Source organism: Macaca nemestrina, chromosome 1 (genome assembly GCF_043159975.1).
Source record: "Macaca nemestrina isolate mMacNem1 chromosome 1, mMacNem.hap1, whole genome shotgun sequence".
NCBI lineage: Eukaryota > Metazoa > Chordata > Mammalia > Primates > Cercopithecidae > Macaca > Macaca nemestrina.
The window spans coordinates 76,264,404-76,287,858 of record NC_092125.1 but is presented as its reverse complement, the minus strand read 5'-3'; the positions used below and the strand labels follow the sequence as shown (position 1 = coordinate 76,287,858).

At 36.7% G+C, this 23,455-nt stretch overlaps 1 long non-coding RNA gene and 1 other non-coding gene across 2 annotated transcripts in view; one reads left to right on the top strand and one right to left on the bottom strand.

Annotated features, from left to right (window-relative positions):
* The first annotated feature begins 207 nt into the window (after positions 1-207).
* The window catches only part of LOC105493510 (uncharacterized), a 45,604-nt gene continuing 22,356 nt past the window's right edge, over positions 208-23,455 (top strand). Inside the window, exons 1-2 of the long non-coding RNA XR_011614274.1 lie at positions 208-3,144; positions 8,379-8,530. This is a non-coding gene — a long non-coding RNA (uncharacterized lncRNA). The remainder of the gene's footprint in view (positions 3,145-8,378; positions 8,531-23,455) is intronic.
* Positions 8,376-8,538, bottom strand: LOC112428883 (U1 spliceosomal RNA). Its single transcript, XR_003020944.2, has one exon. It is a non-coding gene; the product is annotated as a U1 spliceosomal RNA (small nuclear RNA).

The window sequence follows — 23,455 nt, the reverse complement described above, 5'->3', positions numbered from 1 at the left end:
TTTAGCTACTATAAATTAAACTGCTTGAACATTTTAAATGACTAATGAAGACTAATAATATTGAGAATCTTTTTATGTGATAGTTGGCAATTTGCATATAATCTTTTGTGAAGAATCTGTTGAAATCTTTGTTAATTTTTAAAAACTAAATTTTATCTTCTTATTATTGTTGTAAGAATTCTTTACAAGCTCTGGATATCAGTAACTTCTCAGCTGTAGGTTCAATATAAAACATGGATTCAAATCTTTTGTCAGAATGTTTTCTTCTAGTTAGAGGTTTTTCTTTGTTTGTTTTCTTTTTCTGTTTGAGACAGAGTCTCGCTCTGCTGCTCAGGCTGGAGTGCAGTGACATGATCAACCTTGACCTCCTGGGCTCAAGCAATCCTCCCTCCTTAGCCTCTAAAAGTAGCTGGGACTACAAGCATGCACCACCATGTCCGGCCAATTTTTAAAACATTTTTATTTTTGGTAGAGATGGGATGTCACCCAAACTGGTCTCAAACTATTTTTTTTTCCAGTAACTTTCTATTTTACCTTTTTTTTTTTTTAATTTTACTTTAAGTTCTAGGGTACACGTGCACAACGTGCAGATTTGTTACATGTGTATACATGTGCCATGTTGGTGTGCTGCACCCATTAACTCGTCATTTACATTAGGTATATCTCCTAATGCTATCCCTTCCCCATCCCCCCACCCCATGACAGGCCCCAGGGTGTGATGTTCCCCTTCCTGTGTCCAAGTGTTCTCATTGTTCCATTCCCACCTATGAGTGAGAACATGCGGTGTTTGGTTTTTTGTCCTTGCGATAGTTTGCTGAGAATGATGGTTTCCAGCTTCATCCATGTCCCTACAAAGGACATGAACTCATCCTTTATTATGGCTGCATAGTATTCTATGGTGTATATGTGTCACATTTTCTTAATCCAGTCTATAATTGATGGACATTTGGGTTGGTTCCAAGTCTTTGCTATTGTGAATAGTGCTCCAACAAACATATGTGTGCATGTGTCTTTATAGCAGCATGATTTATAATCCTTTGGGTATATACCCAGTAATGGGATGGCTGGGTCAAATGGTATTTCTAGTTCTAGATCCTTGAGGAATCACCACACTGTCTTCCACAATGGTTGAACTAGTTTACAGTCCCACCAACAGTGTAAAAGTGTTCCTATTTCTCCACATCCTCTCCAGCACCAGTTGTTTCCAGACTTTTTAATGATCGCCATTCTAACTGGTGAGAGATGGTACCTCATTGCGGTTTTGATTTGCATTTCGCTGATGTCCAGTGATGATGAGCATTTTTTCGTGTGTCCGTTGGCTGCATGAATGTCTTCTTTTGAGAAGTGTCGTTCATATGTGTCTCAAACTATTATGCACAAACAACCCTCCTGCCTCAGCCTGCTAAAGTGCTGGGATTGCAAAGATGAATCACCATGTTCTGCCATTTTTTTTTAATGATGTATTTTAAAAGCATAAGTTTTACATTTTGATGAAGAACACTTATTATCTTTTTCTTTTACGGTTTTTGCTTTTTTGTATCCTAAAAAATCTGGACTACTACAAGGCTAAAAAAGTGTTTTAAGTTTTCTTCTGAATGTTTTATCATTTTGACTTCTTTGTTTAAGTATGTGACCTCAGTGTATGGTGTGAAGTAAAGATGGATGTCAATTTTTTTCATATCGATAGCACCATTCGTTGAAAAGACGATCCCTTTCTCATTGAAGTACCTTGGTACTCCTGTCATACACCAATCACCTATATATGTGTGGATCTTTTTCTATCCCATGATTCTTACATGAATACCCATTGCCTTGATTACTGCAGCTTTATCTTATGTTTCGAAATCAGAGTAGTATGTAAGTCGTCCAACTTTTTTGTTTCAAAATTACCATGACTATTTTAGGTCCTGCACATTTTCATCATAAATTTTTGAACCAGCTTGTTGATTTTTACTACATCCAACTTAGATTTTGATTGATTGAGATCTCTATAGATCAATTTAGGGAGAATTAATAGCTTCACATTATTGAGTCTTCTAATCCTTGAACCTAGGAAGTCTTTCCACTTTCTTAGATTATCTTTGGCTTATCTCCACAAAGTGAGAGAATTTTCAGTATATAAATCTTACACACAACTTATTATATTTATCCCTATATATTTTGTGTTTTGAAGCTACTCTGCAATTGATTTTTGCTTAGTGATCTTACATTCTGCAAACTTGCCACATCTACTTATTAGTTGTAGGATCTGTTTTGCAGATTTCATATGATATTGATTCACATGATCATGTCATCTATGAATAAAAACTGTTTTAATTCTTCCCTTTCCAATTTACATGATTTTAAAAATCTTTCTCTTGCTTTACTACACTGGCCAGGACCTCCAGTGTAATGTTAAATAAAAGTCATGGATCTGGACATCCTTGCCTTCTTCCTGATAGGAGGAAAGTATTAAATCTTTCACCATTATGTTATTAGCTATGGGTTTTATAGATAACCTTTTATCAAGTTGAAGAAGTTTCCTTTTATAACTAGTGTGCTGATCATTTATGTTATACATGGCTGTTGCAGTTTAAATTTTTTCACATCTCTTTTCTGTACTTGTTGAGATAATCATAGAGTTTTCACAGTCATCTATCAATATAGTGAGTTACATTGATATATTTTTAAATGTTAAACAAACCTTACATTCTTAGAATAAATTCCACATAGTTATGATGTATTATTGTGTCAATTAAGTTTTGATCAGAAGAAAAGAACCACTATACTCAATATAGACTACGGAATTTGTATATTACAAGGATTTGACTTTATGTAATTGTGGGAGCTAGCAAAACATTTTATGTACTACTATCACTTCTATCTTTGGTGCTGGGACTGGCCCAAGTGTTAGAGAACCTGGAGGAAGAGATTCCTCCAGGAGCTGGAAGAGCTGTGGACTTGGAGACTGCCCCAGGAGTTGCACATGCTGGCCAACGATTCAAAGAACCTGAAGGAAGAGATCTGGCGGGAGCTAGAGAAGCTGCAAGCTCAGCTGCTGCTTCTGGAGCTGTACACTCTGGCACTGGTTTCAGAAAAGCTGAAGGAGGTGATCCAGTGGGTGTAAAGCAACTGAAAGCCCAGCTACTGTGCAGTGCCAACAAGGTAAGCCAGCAGATCAGCAACAATGTGTGTGCACTGTAACAGCACCAGCTGCCCACATCAACCTTCCATGTATAAAAGCAATATGGTGGCAGCTTCACTTGCACCTTTCATATCTTAAGCAAAATGTGTCCTCAGGCCAATGCTAACTTAAAATTATGGATGGATAAGAATTCTGGAAAATGCAATTTCAGCTTAGCTAAGTTCATGCAATACAGATCAACCATAATTATCCTTTTTACATATTGTTTAATTTGATTGAATTCTTTTTCTGTTTTTTAAGACAAAGTCTCTCATTCTGTCACCCAGGCTGGAGTGCAGTGGCATGATCACAGTTCAATATAGCCTTGACCTCCCAGGTGCAAGCGATACTCCTGCCTCAGCCACCTGAGTAACTGGTACTCTAGGCACATGCCACCACACCTGGCTAATTTTTATAATTTTAGTAGAAACGGGGTTTCACTATGTTGCCCGGGCTGGTCTTGAACTCCTGAGCTCAAGTGATCTGCCCACCTTGACTTCACAAAGTGTTGGGATTACAGGCATGAGACACTGCACCCAGCCAATACTATTTTGTTAAGAATTTTTGTATCTGTATTTATGAGGGATTTGACCTGTATCTCTTTTTGGTGGTTTGGTTTTGGTATTAGACTAAAACTATCTTACAAAAGAATTTAGAAGGAGTCTCTTATTTTTTGAATAGTTTATTTATTGTGGTTTAGTACAACACTAGTTTATCTTGTTGCTCATATTGTTGTCCTCTGTCCCTTTGACATACTTTTATCACTGAGGGGCTTGGTTTGTTTATTTGTTTTGAACACCTCTTTATTTTCTGACATGACAAGAGGCTCCAGGCTCATCTGTATATTTCTTGCTCCAGTCCTAGAATCATCCATCCTATGATCATCCATCCATTCATCCATCCATCCATCTCCAAAGAGCCCTGGTTCTTTTTACTGGAGAGTGATATTAGAAACCAAGTTCTGGGTACTAGGTGTGCTTGTTGCTACTAGAGTGTCACTGCATCTAGGCCCTCTCAGCTGACAGAAAGAAAACATGGATGTATATACTAACTCCTTTTTTGTAAACTCCCACTCCAAGAGTGAGAAATTCAAATTCTACCATTCACCATCCATTTACTAGTGTTTAATTCCATTATTCGGAAATGTCAGAATTATTAATTCATATTTCTGTCAGGTACAACTTTATCCGCTAGAGTACAGTGCTTATGTACACTTGTTTCTGTTTTGCTTTAAAAACTCTGCCATTGATTTAGTAAGGCCATATTAAAAACAAACAAATAAATGAAAATCCATTTCTAAAGTCACTTAGGTCAGCATCTTTTCTTCTAGCCCCTTCAGTGTGATTTTTTAATACATTTGTAATACAGCCAGATTATTTTGTCATATTTAGGATTCTATCCTGGTATTCTCCCAACCTTCTAAACCTCCTAAATGTCCTTTTCTCTCCAAATTTGTGTATGTTATACTAACATTCACTCTTTGGGCTGTAAAATTCAGTAAGTTTTGACAAATGCATAGTATCATGTATTCACAATTATAGCATCATACAGAATAGTTTCACTACTCTAAAAAGTATCCCCAGCTTCATCTATTTGACTTCTGCTCCTCACTGCTAAACCTCTAGCAAACACTGATTTTTTTTTTTTTTAATTCGGAGTCTTGCTCTGTTGCCCAGGCTAGAGTGCGGTGGCACCATCTCAGTTCATCGCCACCTCCGCCTCCCAGGTTTAAGTGTTCCTCCTACCTCAGCCTCTGGAGTAGCTGGGACCATAGGCGTGTACCACCATGTGGGCTAACTTTTTTAATTTTTATTTTTGGAGAGATGGGTTTTGCCATGTTGTTCAGGCTGGAAGCGCTGATCTTTCAATCATCTCTGTAGCTTTATCTTTTTTAGAATGTCATATAGTTTTTAGCCTTTTGAGATTGGTTTCTTTAAGAAATGGGCATTTATGATTCATGTGTGTCTTTTTACAACTTCATAGATTTATAGTAAGTTTTGAAATCAGGTAGTGTAAGTCCTTCAACTTTATTCTTTTTTCTCAGGCTATTTTACATCTTGTGCCTTTTCTTATAGATGTTATGATAATTTTACTGATATCTAAAAAATATCTCACTGGGATTTTGATTGGTATTGCATTGGACCTACAGGTCATTTTGGGCAGAGTTGATATCTTAAAAATATTGAGTCTACCAATCTATGAATCACAGAATTGTCTCCTCACTTATTTGGATCTTCTTTGAGCTCTTTAATCAAAGTTTGTTGTTTTCTGCTTATAGATTTTGTACATATTTTGTACATATTTTGTTAGGTATATATCTATATATTTAATTTTTGGTACTATTATAAGTGGTACTATTATTAGCAAATTTCAAATTCCAAATGTTAATTACTGGCATGGATCTTCATTTTTGATAGATGTTTTATATATATATGTATATATACATAATTCTAGAATTCTAGGTTGACATTTTTTCTTTTAGAATATGGCAGCATAGTTTGAGACAAGAGGCTCACTTTCATTTTTATTTTAGTTGTTTGTGTAATGGGCTTCCTTTCTTTCTTTTCTTTTCTTTTCTTTTGAGATGGAGTCTTGCCCTGTCGCCAGGCTGGAGTGCAGTGGTGCCATCTTGGCTCACTGCAACCTCCACCTTCCAGGTTCAAGCAACTCCCTGCCTCAGCCTCCCGAGTAGCTGGGATTACAGACACCCACCACCACGCCTGGCTAATTTTTGTATTTTTAGTAGAGATGGGGTTTCCCTATCTTGGCCAGGCTGGTCTTGAACTCCTGACCTCGTGATCTACCCTCCTCAGCCTCAAAAGTGATGGGATTACAGACTTGAGCCACTGTGCCCAGCCAATAGGCTACTTTTCTATGTCAATGTCTTTTCTTTACCACAAATTTTTGTTTACGATTTATCTTGGTGTGATTTCTTTGTGTTTATCCTGCTTGGGGCTTATTGAGCTTTCTGGATTAGGGCTTTGTAGTTTTCATCAAACTTGTAATGTTTTGACCATTATTTCTTTTCCTATTATTTTCCTCTCCATCCTTCTTTTTTGGGATTCTAGTTACTCAGATGTTAATTCATCTTGTCCTATAGTCACTGAAACTCTGTTTACAAGTTTACCAATCTTTTGCAGATTTTTTTTTTTTTTTTTTGAGACAGAGTCTTTCTCTGTTGCCCAGGCTGGAGTGGTACAGTGGTGCAATCTCAGCTCACTGCAACCTCCTCCACCTCCCAGGCTCAAGCAATTCTGCTACCTCAGCCTCCCAAGTAGCAGGGACCACAGGCGAGTGCCGGCATACCTAGTCAATGTTTGTACCTTTAGTGGAGACAGAGTTTCACTATGTTGACCAGGCTGGTCTCAAATTCCTAACCTCGAGTGATCCACCTGCCTTGGCCTACCAAAATGCTGGGATTATAGGCATGAGTCACTGCACCTGGCCTTCTGCTGCAGAATTAAGTCCCATATAGCAAATTTCTCATTTGGGAGATTGTGTTTTGTATCTCTAAAAGCTCAGTTTGTGTCATTAATATATCCTTTATTTCTCTCTTTATTATATTTATGTTCTCTTTTAAATCCTTGAGCATATTTACAACCTCTGTTTAAAGTCCTTGTCTGCACGTTCCATCACCTGTCATTTCTGAGTTTTCTATTGAGTCATTTTTTTCTGATTATGAATAACATTTTCCTGCTTATTTGCATGTCTAATAATTTTTATTAGGTGCTAGGGATTTTGAATTGTACCCTGTTAAGTGCCAGATTTTATTTTATTTATTTAAAGTATTAGACTTTGGCAGGAAGTTAAGTGAACTGAGAATCAGTTTGATTATTTCAAGAATTATTTTTAGACTTTTTAAGGCACGTCAGTAAACTTTTTCTATAAAGAGCCAGGTAGTAAATGTTAAGTTAAGCTTTCTAGATAACACCCAATCTTTATTGCATAACTTTCTCCTCCTCCTTTTTTTTTTTTTTTTAAATACAACCTTGTAAAAGTGTGAAGCCCATTCTTATCTGATGGGTCTAACAAAAACAGGTCATCAACCGGATTTGGCCCAGGCACCATGCTTTGCTGATCACTGATCCAGAGCTTCCTTTATTCTAAGGCCAGCTTAGCATCACTATGAAAGTGTAACTACTTGGGGCCTTCAGTGAAGGTATCTTTCAGCCCCTCAACTCTTGAGCTGTTTTGCTGACCTCATGGACGTTTACCTTATTCATATATAATTTAGTACTCAACAATAGAGTCACGGGATCTGCGTCAATATTTTTGGAGCCCTTTCCCCACACAGCTCTCTTCTTTCTAGCCACCTCAATCTTCCCAAACTCTGATCTGTGTCTACTCAACTCAGTGAGAGAGCCAGGCATTCTGGGGGATCTCCTTACTGCACTGCAATCTGGAAAGTGCTCCCAGACAGAAAGATATGGCAGTTACATGGCTCACTTCATTTACTTCCCTTCTATAGTGGATCCTAGTTCTGTGCTATCCAAAAACCACTGCCTCATATATTCTGCCTCCCCATTTCTTAGTTATTTCAATAGGAGGGTATGTTTGATTTCAGGTACTCCAATGTCATGAAATGGAACTTCTCCCCAACAAGTATTTTAAAACATGTCTTTTCCTTTGGAAAGTTAAATTCAGAAAGAACTATAAATGGTGATTATTGTTGTTTAAAAGTCTTTCCGGGCCAGGTGTGGTGGCTCACGCCTGTAATCCCAACACTGTGGGAGGCTGAAGTGGGCAGATCGCCTGAGGTCCAGATTTCGAGACCAGCCTGACCAACAGGGAGAAACCCTATCTCTACTAAAAAAATACAAAATTAGCCAGGTGTGGTGGCACATGCCTGTAATCCCAGCTACTTGGGAGGCTGAGGCAGGAGAATCACTTGAACCCAGGAGGCAGAGGTTGTGGTGAGCCAAGATCATGCCACTGCACTCCAGCCTGGGTGACAAGAGCAAAATTCTGTCTCAAAAAAGAAAAAGTTTGTCTGATTTTTCCTTTCTCCTGTGTTTTTCCTGCTATTATATAAGAGCAAGTTGTACAAGCCTCATCCTTAGATTACTGTAACAGGTAGATTGTAAACATATTTGAATTCAGTGATCATATCTTATATTTGTTATCTCAAATGGGTCCTTGCTATGTCTTCTCAGGTAAGTCTAGACTTATTTTATTTTATTAAAATATTTTTTTAAATTAAAACTTTTTTTTTCAGGGGTAAACATGAACATGGGCTCTACTACCACAAATCATGCAGTCAAGTTTCCAGCATTTGGGGAAATCGCAAGGGTCAGCATACCTGGAGTGCAGTGGATGAGCTTAGCCCTGGAAAAACCACCTTTGGAATCATAGTATGTCCCCTGACAGGTAAGTATTAGATTTTTATGTGTTTTTGTTATTTATTTATTTATATATTTTACAGACAGGGTCTCGCTCTGTCACCCAGACTGGAGTGTAGTGGCATGATCATAGGTCACTGCAGCCTTGACATCCTGTGCTCAAGTGATCTTCCCAATTCAGCCACCCAATTAGCTGGGACTACAGGTGTGTGCTACCACATCTGGCTAATTTTTAAACTTTTTTTTTAGTAGAGATGAGATCTCAGTATGTGGCCCAGGCTGGTCTTGAACTCCTGGGCTCTAGAGATCCTCCCACCTCAACCTCCCAAAGTGCTGGAATTACAGGTGTGAGCCCCTGTGCCCAGCCCCTAGACTTCTATTTTTGTCTTCTTTAAGCAGCTCTATAATTAAGAGCATATAGACTTTAATTTTTAATACATATTTTTTGTTCATATGTTGAGATGTCAAAGCACCAAACATCTGAACTTTGAAAATAATAATAGGTAAGATACTATGGAAACAATATTTATAATAAGATGAAATGTAACATTTATGGAACTAGACCATATGCTAAACATGTTTTATATCTTATCTAATCCTCACAACATTTCTATGAAATAAAGTATTTTATTTCCCATTAGATCAATAAAGGGATTATGAAACCATACCATTAATTATCTCCTAAACACTCTGAGTTTGGTAGATCTCATATTTTTCCAACTTACTATTTCATTAACCAAGGCACTAGAAATCCAACATGGGGTACCCATTGCCATTTTGCAGACAGCATAACTTGATGAGTAATAGCATAAACTAAATTCTAGCTCCATCATTTACTATATCCATGACCTTGGTAACTTATCTTCTTAGTACCCCAATTTCTGAAGGAAATTAAAAGTAAAAATAGAAATGTTCTTCCCAGTGCTTATGTGCTTAGGTTGGGAAATTTATTTTCTCACCTGGAAATATCAATTCCAATGATAGGAATGGTAGCTCTGAGAGGATGTAGAATTATGTAAAACTCTGGCAAGATCTCCTGAAAACAGTCTGGGAAACCAGCCTGCTTGCCTAATGACTTATCCTCCTGGGCATCTGGCCTCCTGGTCTCAATGCCTTTCCAATTGTAAACAAAACAAATTTAGTAGGCTCCACCTATTATTTCTCAAAAACCACCTCCCAACTTAGCCCAACTGCCATGTTCGCGAGAGCTGTCCTGTGGAATGTGGAGGCTGTGTAAAGACAGAGGTCCAGCACTATGGCTCAGGGAAGGCCATTGACTCAATGCCTATCTACTCTTCGGCTGACTTAAAGTCACTCTGTTAAATGCGCAGCCTCTAGGAATATAATAATTCTGCCTACTCTAGCTTTAAAGGTGAATTTTGCAATTTTTGAAAAGGTCCTTAGAATCACATTGCAGAATTAAAGGGTGTATTATAATTATCAATATCAATAGTAATAAAAGTTTATTAAAGGTCATTAAAATGAAAGGGGATGGCTCTAGATCCCATCAATCTGAATTGACTCCCTCCTCTTGTGTTAATTAGAAAACTCAGATAATGGTTCTATGGGGGAGTACAGGGAAAATTTAATTACGAAAGTTTAATGGGCCACTATCTACTTCCTGCCAGATTAAAAACTGATGATTTACACAATTTTAGATACTACGACAGGCTTTTCTAACAAAACATGTTGCAGAGTAATGTAAAAGTTTACTGAGAGCATTCTATTCATTTTTAAACAATGCCAGCAAAAGCCACATTTGCATGCTTCTTTTAAAAAACCAGGCCACCACTGAAGGTATATATTATTTACTAATGCTTACAACCCTAAAATAAGCAGCAATCAGAAAATGCAGATTTTTTCACATATATATTGATTAAAAATAAAATTAAATCTTTCATCCTATTGGAACTGGGGAAAGGGAGACATGTTGGGGTGGGATGGGAATAGATTTGAAGCCATTGAGGAAAGGAAAAAAGTTTTAATGTTTCTAACTCTTGTTTTTTATTGAGAGCTTTCTACCTGGGATCTCAGCATCTCATCCATTTCCCCTGATCTAGGGTTGCCTGTGCCCAACACAGAGTGATAGGCTCTCTGGAAAACAGAATTTGAAGGATATGGTTGTAGAGAAAAGAAATGACACAGGAGAGAAGAGAAGTAAAAGAAATAAGAAGCTATAAGAAATAATAACTATGACTTACTTTTTAAATGGTGTAGCATGGGATCATTGAGGCGTTAGTTCTCTAACCTTGTTTGGAAAATACAGGATATCCAGAACACTTACATAAAGCACACAGACACTTTTGAATTTAATGATGAATTTAAGATTGTTAGCAAGTCCTCTAGATCTGCACTGTTCAATATAGTAGCCACTACCTGCAAGTGGCTACTGAGCACTTACAAAATCCCTAGTTCAGACTGAGATGTGCTGCAAGAGTCAAATAAAAACCAGATTTTAAGGCTTAGTATTTTAAAAAGGATGTAAAATGTTTCAATAATGTTCACATTGATTACATTTTGAAATGATTGAGCTATTGGATTGAATAAGATCTATTATTAAAATTAATTTTACATGTTTCTTTTTACCTTTTTAAATGTGGATACTAGGAAATTAAAAATTAATATGTGGCTTGAATCCTATTTCCATTGAAGAGTGCTTTTCAGATATTTAATATGACACTCAGGGAAGTGACGGATTTTAGGATGCAACTCCATGACTTGGAGAATACTTTTAGAGACCACCAGGACTCACTTTTGAGGACTGAGCCTGAGATCCGGCTCAGGAACAGCACGAGAACGCAGGGAAGTGTGATACTGTGAAGTGTCAGCTCACCTCACAGCTAGAGGGTCTCAAGAGGTTTCTGAGAAGATACGGTAGTGTCACAACATACACATCTTCAACTTATGTTAAAGGAACGAGAGAAACAGAGGAACACTTAGACTGAGCTGGAGAGCGCATAGGACCTAAGAAGAACTGGTGAATCTGCAGCGTCCGCCATTGCATTCTTTCACCACATGCCCCAGAGTGAACAAGTGTGAAAGAGACATAGAAACCTCATGTTTCTTCAATATCAGCTCCTTTGAGCTTCCCATGGTGTGGAACTCTTATGTTGAGTATTATTCTAGAGCTCAAAAAACACTAACCTGGCCCGGGGCGGTGGCTCATGCCTGTAATCCCAGCACTTCGGGAGGCCGAGGCGGGCGGATCATGAGGTCAGGCGATAGAGACCATCCTGGCTAACACGGTGAAACCCCGTCTCTACTAAAAATACAAAAGATTAGCCGGGCGTGGTGGCGGGCGTCTGTAGTCCCAGCTACTCGGGAGGCTGAGGCAGGAGAATGGCGTGAACCCGGGAGGTGGAGCTTGCAGTGAGCCGAGATCGCGCCACTGCACTCCAGCCTGGGCGACAGAGCAAGACTCCATCTCAAAAAAACAAAACAAAACAAAACAAACAAACGAACAAACAAAAACACTAACCCATGCTAACTTGTTCACATCACGCTGTACATTAAAAAATATCCATTGTTCCAACACTGGAGAAGATGACGGCTGTGTTGAATTTATAGAGACTATATATTGTATATTCAGGGTGCTATATAAGAGGTTTTTTTTACTATATATGGTGAAAGCCATGTACAGTTAAGATTATCCTGGAAAATCCTGTATATATGGAATTTTCACCACGTATGAGTTTCATCGCATATAATGACTGTATAAAAGAAACGTTCTCAAATTAAAAAGGAAAACCTGGGAAGTGGGTTATTTGGAGAAAAGTTAGCCCATCTTCCTACACCATGCGCTAAAACAAGTTCTGCATAAATTTAATAGTTCAATGTAGACATAAAAGCACTAAAAATCAAAATGAAACAAAAAATAGAAGAACACATAGTTGAATATTTATCTGGATTAGAAAACAAAACACTTTTTAAAAATGCATACGGACAATAAACAGAGTTTCAAAGGATAGCATGGATAAATTTGACCAAATAAAAATTTAGAAGTTTTGGATGTAGAACAAATGAAAATTTAAGTCAAACAACTAAAATGTGAAAATTATATGTAATAAATCTGACTGATAATGGATTAATATATTTAAAATCTATAACAGCTGTTATAAATAAGAGACATTAATTTCAGTTAGAAAATGAGAGATAGGATATAAACTGACAATCTATAGTGCAAAAGTACAGTGGAAGCATTTTGAAATTCAACTTTATTTGTAATAAATAGCTGCTAATTAAATAATAATACAATATGATATTTATAACAAAAATTATAACTAGATGTTTAAAAAGATGGTAAGATATAAATTATTTACATTCAATGCATAGGAAATAATGTAACTATTTTCAAATAGTTGTGTTGGAAAGTTATATTTTCAGTTTTTTTAAGAATAAGAATAATGCTGTCAATAAAAAGCAGACTTCTAAATTATATATACTATATGATCCGTTTATGTAAAATACATATAAATTCTCATCGGAATAAGATTTAAATCATAAAAAGTAAAATATTATTAATGGGAAATATATCTCTTAGTTATGCAGTTACAAATGATTTTTATTTATACGTTTCCATTTTGACATTTTCCTGATGAGCTTATACTACTTTATCACACAAAAATTATTTAAGAAAAATAATTCAATATAACTAGTGATTAAAGAATTCAAATTACATCAGTATCAAGTTATCATTTTTTCTCTGAAATCAGCAGTGAATAAGAGCAACTAAGGGTGAGTTGGTAAGACAGAGCCCCTGGCTGCAATGTTGCATGACCAGGGATTAAGAGCTGTCAATACAGTACCGCGACAGTCAGGAATTAATCGTAAGGGATTAACCTGAAATTTGGGCAAAAATTCATTGTATCAAGGCGTTAATTAAAATTAGAATAGAACATTAGAAATAAGCCAAGCATTCAACAGTGGTGGCTTACCTAAATGAGAGTCAGCCATACAATGATCTATTAAATAGTCATCAAAAAGGTATTTGGGGAGTGCTTTCAATGACGTGGGGGATATTCATGGCATTCCACTGAAAGCAAAAATTAAAATGCAAAACTGTATATACTATGTAATCCCATTATGCAAAATATTATATTGCATACTGAGAAAAGACTGAAAGGAATCACGGTAAAAGATTAATAGTAGTTATCTCTGAATTATAACATGATTAATTGTTTTTTTCTTATGGCTAATTTTAATTTTTTCTTTATCATTTTCTATGTTTTCCAAGTTTAAAAATCACAAAAAGTGTTTTTAAATGGTGTTGATCCTAAAGAGCTGTGTTTAGTGTGCAGCTAAGATGCTCCTCAGTGGTTGCACTGAATGGTCCAGGGACTGAGGAATCCATAAACTAGAAGAAAGACTGGTTGCCATAGGAGGTGTGATCAGGAGCTGCTGCCAAGAGGGGAAGCATTCATGGCTGCTGGGGAAGGATGCCCCGGCCAGAGTAGCAGCTTCCAGGAGCAGCTGTCAGGAGACTTCACAGAGAAATGCCTTGGGAGCAATGCATGGTCTTTATGCAGGAAGGCCACCAACCTCTCCATCCGCCTCACCAGTGGTATCATCCAAATGAAAAGGGCCAGTCTTTCTCTTGCTCAACTTGCCTGCTTAGGGAAGAGTGAAGACTGTAGACTTTTCATTATAATCCTCCCTGAGGAGAGAAAAAAAAAATTTTCTTTTGGAAATCTGGCGATAGCTGATGCCCAGTCTAGGTTGGTCCTTACAGATCGTGAGTAATAATAACTGAGCCTTTTCCTCAGTTTCCAGCCAGAATCATATAGCCTGGGGAAAGAGAGTTGGAGGAAAGAGTTATGTATTTTAAATGCTTGCTAATTTTAAACATTCTTTATTTTATAAATCATTTAGAGTATATGAATTATATACATACCAAAAAAGTTTTTGTCCTAGAGTTCATCAGCAAAAAAGTATTGTACAACTCCCTTACATAAAATATTTTACCTGAAATTTATATAATACTCTAATATACTAATAGTATGTTTACTATAAAACATGTATAAACTACGTAAAAGTTACATAAAAGTTTTTACCTGAAATTTGTATAATACTCTAATATACTAGGAGTATGTTTACTATAAAACATATATAAACTATGTGTGTGTGTATATTATAGTATGTACATATAAAACCTACATAAAATAGAAATTTAAAAGGGATAAGATAGATAAGATCAACAACATTAAAAATAGTTCTTATTTTATTTCCTGATGCTATAAAGAGTATAATATAATAGGAACTGTGGTTAAATATGCTTCATTAATTTTGAAAGAAATTTTGTTAATTCTCTGTAACATAGTTATTTGAAGATCTGGTTTTTAAGCCTTTATTTTAGCAGAGTTTTAAGGGGATGTCATTGCTGGGAAAGAGGCATCTCATGAAGAAAGATAGATCCAAATGGAAGAAGTTCATTGTTGGCTCATCTTACTAAATTATGATGCTCATTTTTCAATCCCAAGCTCCAATTATGCAAAGGTATTTATTGTTGGCAAGGCTGTCAGGAAACAGACACTCTCATACATTGCTGGTGGGAGTGTAAATTGGTACAACATTTATGAAGATAATTTGGCAGTATCTTTCAAAATTACAAATGCACACACTTTTTGATCCAGATATTCGACCTCTTAAGAATGTATCCAACAGCCATAGGAGCATGTGTGTAAATGGCACATAAAACATGGCTATCCAATACAATGCTATGTGCACTAGCAAAAGACTGGAAACAACATAAATATGTATCACTTGGGGACTGCTACATCAATCATGGCATATCTATAAAAAGGAATATTTCAAATCTTTTGGGTAAATACCCAGAAGTGGGATTGCTGAATCATATGGTAATTCTATTTTTAGTTTTCTAAGGAACCTCCATACAGTTTTCCATAATGGCTGTACAAATTTACATTTCTACCAACAGTGTACAAACATTCCCTTTTCTCCAAATGCTCATCACTTGTTATTACACAGTATGGTGAATATAGTTAATAATAGAGTATTGTACATGTCAGAATTACTAACAGTAAATTTCAAATATTCTAGCAAAAAAAATTGTTAAGTATTTGAGGTGATGGATATTTTAACTGGCTTGATTTAATTATTTCATATAATGTTCATAAGTCATAACATTACTTTGTACTACCATAAATTTATATAATTATAAGTTGTTAATTTACAATAAAAAATGAAAATATTATGCAGCCATTAAGAAGAGCACAAAAAGTCTTTACAAATTGATATGGAACTATCTCCACAACATAGCAAATAAAAAAATTAAGATGTAAAATGTTTTGGGATGCAACTATTTTTATTATAAAAGAGAGGGGTAGGCTGGGCATAGGTGGCTTATGCCTGTAATCCTAGCATTTGGGGAGGCCAGGGTAGGCAGATTACTTGAGCCCAGGAGTTCAAGACCAGCCTGGGCAATACAGTAAGACCCCATCTTACACACACACAAAAAGAGAAAGACATTAGCCAGGTGTGGTGGTGCATGCTTTTAGTCCCAGCTACTAAGAAAGGGCTGAAGTAGAAGGACTGCTTAAGCCCAGGAGTTCGAGGTGGCAGTGAGTTATAATTGTGCACTGCACTCCAGCCTGGGTGACAGAGTGAGACCCTCTCTCCAAATAAAATAAAATAAAATAAAAAGAGAGTGGGTTGGAAGGCAAATATGGAGAAATGCCAGCTTGTAGTGTACGCATAGTATATCTCTAGAAGAACCATAAGAAACTAGTACTGCTGGCCAGGTGTGGTGGCTCACGCCTGTAATCCCAGCACTTTGGGAGGCCGAGATCGGCGGATCATGAGGTCAGGAGATCGAAATCATCCTGGCTAACATGGTGAAAACCCATCTCTACTAAAAATACAAAAAATTAGCCAGAAGGTGGCGGGTGCCTGTAGTCCCAGCTACTCGGGAGGCTGAGGCAGGAGAATGGCGTGAATCCGGAAAGTGGACCTTGCAGTGAGCCGAGATCGTGCCACTGCACTCCAGCCTGGGCGACAGTGTCAGAAAAAAAAAAAACAAAAAAACAAAAAATAAGCTTAGTACTGCTGATCATCTCCAGGATGTGGACTGGGATGGGAAACCAGAATGGGAGGATGATTTTTCATACTTTATGCTCTGAAGTGGTTTGGATTTTATACACTATGAAGGTATCATCTTAAAAAAAAATTTAGGTTATTAAAAAGAATTGTTTTTATAAAATTAATGACATTGATAACATCCTGTAGCATGTAAACTGAAATGAAGCATGTAAACTGACAAATGAAGGCCTGAGAGATGTGCTGTCCACCATTGCATCGTAGAGCTTTCACCTCTTCCCTCAGGATGTGGCAGGTTCTACATGTCACATAGGAACCAAAAGGGCAAGTGGTATCCATCTCTGTATTAAAGGTTAGCAAAGCTTAATTTTTTGTTTATTTATTTGTTTTTTTTTGGAGATAGGCTCTCTCTATGTTGCCCAGGCAGCTCTTGAATTCCTGGGCTCAAGTAGTGAGCCTCTCACTTCAGCATCACAAGTAACCGGGACTACAGGCAGGCCATCACACCTGGCTTTTTCCTCTGACAATTTATACATAAAATGAATAAAAATAAAAGTTGTATTGTTACGATTCTTATTTTATTATCTGTAGCTAAGGCAGGAGTGTCCAATTTTCGGTTTCTCTGGGCCACCTTGGAAGAAGGAGAATTGTCTTGGGCCACACATAAACTACACTAACATTAGTGATAGCTGATGAGCTAAAAAATGGCAAAAATATCTCATAATGTTCTAAGAAAGTTTGCGAATTTGTGTTGGGCTGCATTCAAAGCCATCCTGGGCAGCATGCAGCCTGCGGGCCATGGGTTGGACAAGCTTGAGTTAAAGGATTCCCACAAATCCTGTGGATGCAGGCACCCTGCTTTGGGGGAACTGGTTCCAGATCTATCAAAAGTCATAGTACCATTGGTAAAATAGCCAAACATTAGCATAAACTAAGAGGTAATAATTTATTAATGCATCCTACACATTGGTAATACTCAACTTTTTCCACAACACAAATTCTACATAGTAAAAGCTATACACCAAGTCAGTGAGGGGGTAACATACTTCAGAAGTCTTTGTGCCGTCCTATTTCTGCGGCACATACACTCACCATGTGCTACAGTCAAGTCCCTTTGGACATTAAAATGGAGTAACTACTTTTGATTAATCATTTAACATCAGAAATATTTTCCTTTAAAACAAAGAGACATTTATGCAAAGGACAACAAAGGAGGTGCCCCAAAGCAAAACAAACAGAAAAACTCAATTTGCTCTGTTTCTTTCTCTAGCTAGGTTCCAGTGTTCCATACTGAAGAATTTTGCCTTATAAATGCAGGGTTGAGTTGTCAGTTCTAATTTAGGTGGATGTAGACAGTTTTCCACAGCAGCTCTCTGGCCTGAAGCTGTCTATCTGGCTTCTAGACACCATTGTGTCAACAGCATGTCCTTGAACATTTCAGGTGCAGATACAGTTAGTGGTTTATACCAGAAACAAGACAGCAGAAACTAAGAAACTAAGACACCAAGCAAGTGGAGCCATGTGATAGCAGTAGATATTTGAAAGTCCTTGTAGTCTTGTGTTGTAAGATGTCCAATGAGTCCAGATGAAATACATAAAAATAGTTATCCTATGGACACTTAGTAAATATATTGCAGAGTGTTGTTTTCCAAAGCATGTTAATATTTTCTGGGAGGAGGGAAGTGAACCACAAATAGTGAGAATATAAACTGCAGAAACATTGTCCAGTATGCATCACGAAACAGACGGTGTGCTGTGCCTTTTCCACATTTTCGTTTGCAAACCTTAAACTCAAAATTAGACTGGCACGTTCCATCTTGCCCATTTGACCAATGCTTAGACACCCAAGATTCATCTGGATTGTAGCTTCCTGATTGTAGTCTTCTCAAATTTATGAATTTCCACTCCAGTCCCTAGGAATGCAGAATTATTTGCTCCCTCTCCTGTCCTAAAGGCACTTTTAAGCAATGTCTGTTCTTGCAATTGTGTGTTACATTCTGGCTTTGTCCACATCTGCCTTCCTACTGAAGTGAGCTTCTCAGGCAATGACTGTGCCTTACTCACATTTGATTATGTTTTCTAGTGCCTAGTGCTATGCCTGACATTTTTAGATTATTTGTAAAAGTAGATTTTAGAGTAAATAATTACAATTTGACTTGAGTATATACACAGAAATCTTTCCTCTCAAATAATTGTTACATTCCTTTGGTTTTTCTAGTTATCTTTTCAACAACATTTTTGTGTAGTCTGTGGCCTACTGTAATTATTGCAGCTGTAAATGCTTCTTTGTGCATTCGTAAAGTTGTGAATACATTTTTGGACTATAGTTAAGAAAATAGCTTGGCACATAATAATCAATGACTAGAAAAGAATGGAATCTGACGTCAGGACCACTTTCTCTAGGCTATCGAATAATTTTTAGGAAGAAAATTTTCTCTCCGCCTCCAGGATCTATGGTAAACAAGTTAGAATAACCCAGGGCAACTGGGGCAAAACTTAAGTTGGCAGAATGTTTTCCTTGTAGTTTCCCAATTACCATTTCCCTGTTTCTTACCATCTACCCTCCAGATTCGATACACCTTTCATTTCATTTTTTTAACCAAGTGCCTATCTATGTGTCATATGCAAAATCATGTTTCTTTTGTCTGGAAATCATTTGAAGAAAAAACAAATCTTTAGATATAAACTCATCAGGATTTAAAGTTAATGAGCATTTTCATTTGAATACAAAAATCTTAAAAGAACAATTTTTTAATATTAATTATCTTTGAGGATAATAAAAGTCTTTATTGAATGATTAAGATGTGATATTATAAAAAGAGCCTGGAACTAGGAATCAAGAGATGGAGAGCTATCCATCACTAATTTACCCTTTATATCATAGATTCTAAGACATGTTTGATGCAAGTGAACTGAAAGTTTGTGCCCTCCCCCCTCCCAAATTATTATGTTGAAACCCTGATCCAAAAGTGATGGTGTATGGAGTTGAGGTCTTTGGGAGGTAATTAGGTCACAAGGGTGGAGTCCTCATAAACGGAATTGATGCCCTTATAAGAAGAGGCCAGAGGCCAAGTGCTGCGGCTCACGCATGTAATTCCAGCACTTTGGGAGGCTGAGGCAGGCGGATCACGAGGTCAGGAGATCGAGACCATCCTGGCTAATGTGGTGAAATCCTGTCTTTACTAAAAATACAAAAAATTAGCCAGGCATGATGGCAATGTAGTCCCAGCTACTCAGGAAGCTGAAGCAGGAGAATTGCTTGAACTCAGGAGGCAGAGCTTGCAGTGAACCAAGATCGCGCCACTGCACTCCAGCCTGGACAACAGAGTAAGATTCCATCTCAAAAAAAAGAAAAGAAAAGGAAAAAAAAGAGGTCAGAGAGCCATCTAGTTCATTTCCTGCCATACGAGGACATAATGAGAAGTTGGCCATCCGCTACTTAGAAAATGGCCCGGGCCAGGCGCGGTGGCTCAAGGCTGTAATCTCAGCACTTTGGGAGGCTGAGGCGGGTGGATCAACTGAGGTCAGGAGTTTGAGACCAGCCTGACCGACATGGAGAAACCCCGTCTCTAAAAATACAGAATTAGCCAGGCATGGTGACGCAAGCCTGTAATCCCAGTTAGTCAGGAGGCTGAGGTAAGACAATCTCTTGAACCTGGGAGGCAGATGTTGTGGTGGGCTGAGATGTCACCATTGCACTCCAGCCGGGGCAACAAGAGTGAAACTGTCAAAAAAAAAAAAAAAAAAAAAAAAAAAACAGGAAAAGAAAAGAAAAGAAAAGAAAATGGCCCTCAGTAGAACTCAACCATGCTGGCACCCTGATCTCAAATTTCCAACCTTTAGAACTGTAAAACATAAATTTCTATTGTTTCTAAGCCACTCAGTCTATGGTACTTTGTTATAGCAATATGGACTGAATAAGATATTTGGTCATCTTTTAATATCCCTGAAAACAGGATGGTTATGATCAATGACATATTGTAATTTAACTGACAGTGCTTTTTCTTTATTAGTGGTGCATAAAATAAGGCACAATGCATAGCATTTTGTTCATTAAAACATAGTAAATATGATGTTTGACAATTCATTATCACATTTTTTCATTCTGGTATTTAATAAATGTTTATCCAGCACCTATTATGATCTACTGTACTTGGCCTTGGAAACTCAGGAACAGTTTTTATCCTAAAGTTTAAAATCTATTAAAAGTATAGGGGATGGTGACTCTGTATCTGTTTTCTCACCAATAAAATGAAGGAGTTAAACTAGATGATTTCTAACATTGACTTTAACATTTTACAGTCTTTAAAAATTAAATTATATGAGAAGCCTTTTGAACACTTTTTTTTTCTATAAGAACAATCTTTTGTTACATTTTGCATTATCTTATGGTTGGGAGGGACACTAATATTTATCTTGTACCAAATACTATAATAGCTGATTCACATGCGTTAATTTTTTTAAATTCTTATACTTTTGTCAGATGAGTGTTATCCCCATTTTGCAAAACAACAACAAAAAACTATAGTAAATATTTTAAAGAATCTACAAAAATGATGAATTTAATGGATAAAAGGGTGGGAAATCCTCAATGAGATATGAACACTGTAAAATCTGAATAAACTGAAAATCTTGGGACTAAAAGTTATAATATTTGAAATTAAAAATTGGCTTAATGCAACTAACCAATGATTAGACATAGCAGAAGAAGGGACCCAGTAGAAATGATCCCAGTTGGAAAGTATTTTAAGTTTTAAAAAATGAACAGAGCCCCCTAGTGACCTGTAGGAGAGTATCAAGTGGTCTAAAATATATCAAAGAGTTCCAGAAAGGAAAGAGAGAAAGAGAATGGGACATAAAGACATAAAAAAATTGGCTAAAAATTTCCTAATGTATTCAAAAACAGCAATCTACAGATTCAGAAACTGAATAAACCCCAAGCAGAATAAATACTACGAGAATAACACGTTATAGTCAAACTGCAGAAAACCAAGGATAAGATAAAAATTCTAAAATCAGTCCAAAAAAAAAAAAAAGATGCATTATCCGCAGTATGCTGGAGCTGGTTTGTACTGACTCATGAGAGCTGATTGTGTATGCCACAATCTATACTCACAATCTAAACTCTGCGCTCTATGATGTGATGTTGGTACCTTGAAATTGGCCACAGTCAGGGCATTTACACTGTGGAAATCAGCAAACACTGCAAATCAGGCTGTTTCTCCCACAGAGAACCAATTGTTAAACATCTACCATCTCACTACTGCACATTACATACGGGAGAACAGCAATAAGAATGATAGATGATTTCTCATCAGAAACAATGGAGGTCAGAAGAAAATAAAGTACATTGTTAAAGTATTAAAGAAATTGCCAATCTAAAATTGTATCTTGAATAAATATATATTTCATACATGAAGGTAAATTACAGATATTTCCATGTATCAAAGCTAAGAGATTGTCATCGGCTGAACTATACTACTAGTGGTTCTTCAAGTTGAAGGAAAAATTTGGATCTGGGAAGAGAAGAGCACTGAAAATGGTAATTATAAAATAATATTTTCTTCCTTATCTCAAATTTTAAAAACTTGAGTAGACTTGTTAAAAAAAATAACAAAATTTTAGGGTAAGGTCCAGGTCATGTGAGGTGAAATACATAATAACATTGCTCAATGGATGGGAAGAAGTCTGAGTGAAAATATAGTGTTACAAGATTCTTACACTGTGTGTGAAGTGGGTAATACTAATTCCAGGTAGACTATGATTAGTTAAAAACACAAATTGGAATCTCTAGAGGAACCACTAAAAAATACAAAGAGATACGAGTAAAAGCCAATGGAGTAGATAGAATGGGATACTAAAATATTTGTTTAATCTGAAATATTTCCAAAAGGTGTAATGAAAGAAGAAAGAACAGAGTGGATGAATATAAAGCAGATAGAAAGACTGTAAATTTAACCAAATCTTATCAATAATCCATTAAATATGAATGGAATAAGCACTTCAGTTCAAAGGCAAATATTACCAGATAATTAAAATAAGACAACTTTTTACTACCTACAAGATACATACTTAAAATATGAAGAACACAAACAAATTGAAAGCAAAAGGACAGAAAAAGCTACACCAACTGAAACTAAACACAAGACTGTCAAGCTCATATTATTATCAAAGTATATTTCAAGAGTGCTATTGACAGAGAAAAAGGGTCATTTTATAATGACAAAACAGTCAATTTGCAAACAAGGCATAACAATCTTAAATATGTTTGAATCTAATAACATAACTTTTTTGACTTACAGACAAGCAAAACTGAGAAAACTAAAGGAGGAAACCAAATCATAGTTGAAGACTATAACATCTCTTTCTAGACAGTAATAGGGAAAACTGGGAATGGGAACTCACTGGACTATCTTTACAATTTTTCTGTATGTTTTAAACTGTTCTACAATAAAAAGTTTGCTAAGACCTGTAATCCCAGCACTTTGGGAGGCCAAGATGGGTGGATCATGAGGTCAGGAGATTGAGACCATTCTGGCTAAGATAGTGAAACCCCAACTCTACTAAAAATACAAAAAATTAGCTGGGCGTGGTGGCAGGCACCTGTAGTCCCAGCTACTGGGGAGGCTGAGGCAGGAGAATGACGTGAACCTGGGAGGCAGAGCTTGCAGTGAGCCGAGATCACACCACTGCACTCCAGCCTGGGTGACAGAGCAAGACTCCATCTCAATTAAAAAAAAAAAAAAAAGTTTGTTAAGAAAAAAACAGAATGAAATGGAATGACAGAGTTGAAAATTACAATAACCTAAATGAAAAATTTACTAGAGAAGCTCAACAGTAGATTTGAATTGGCAGAAGAATCAAAGAGCTTGTAGATAAATATAGATTATGCAATCTGAAG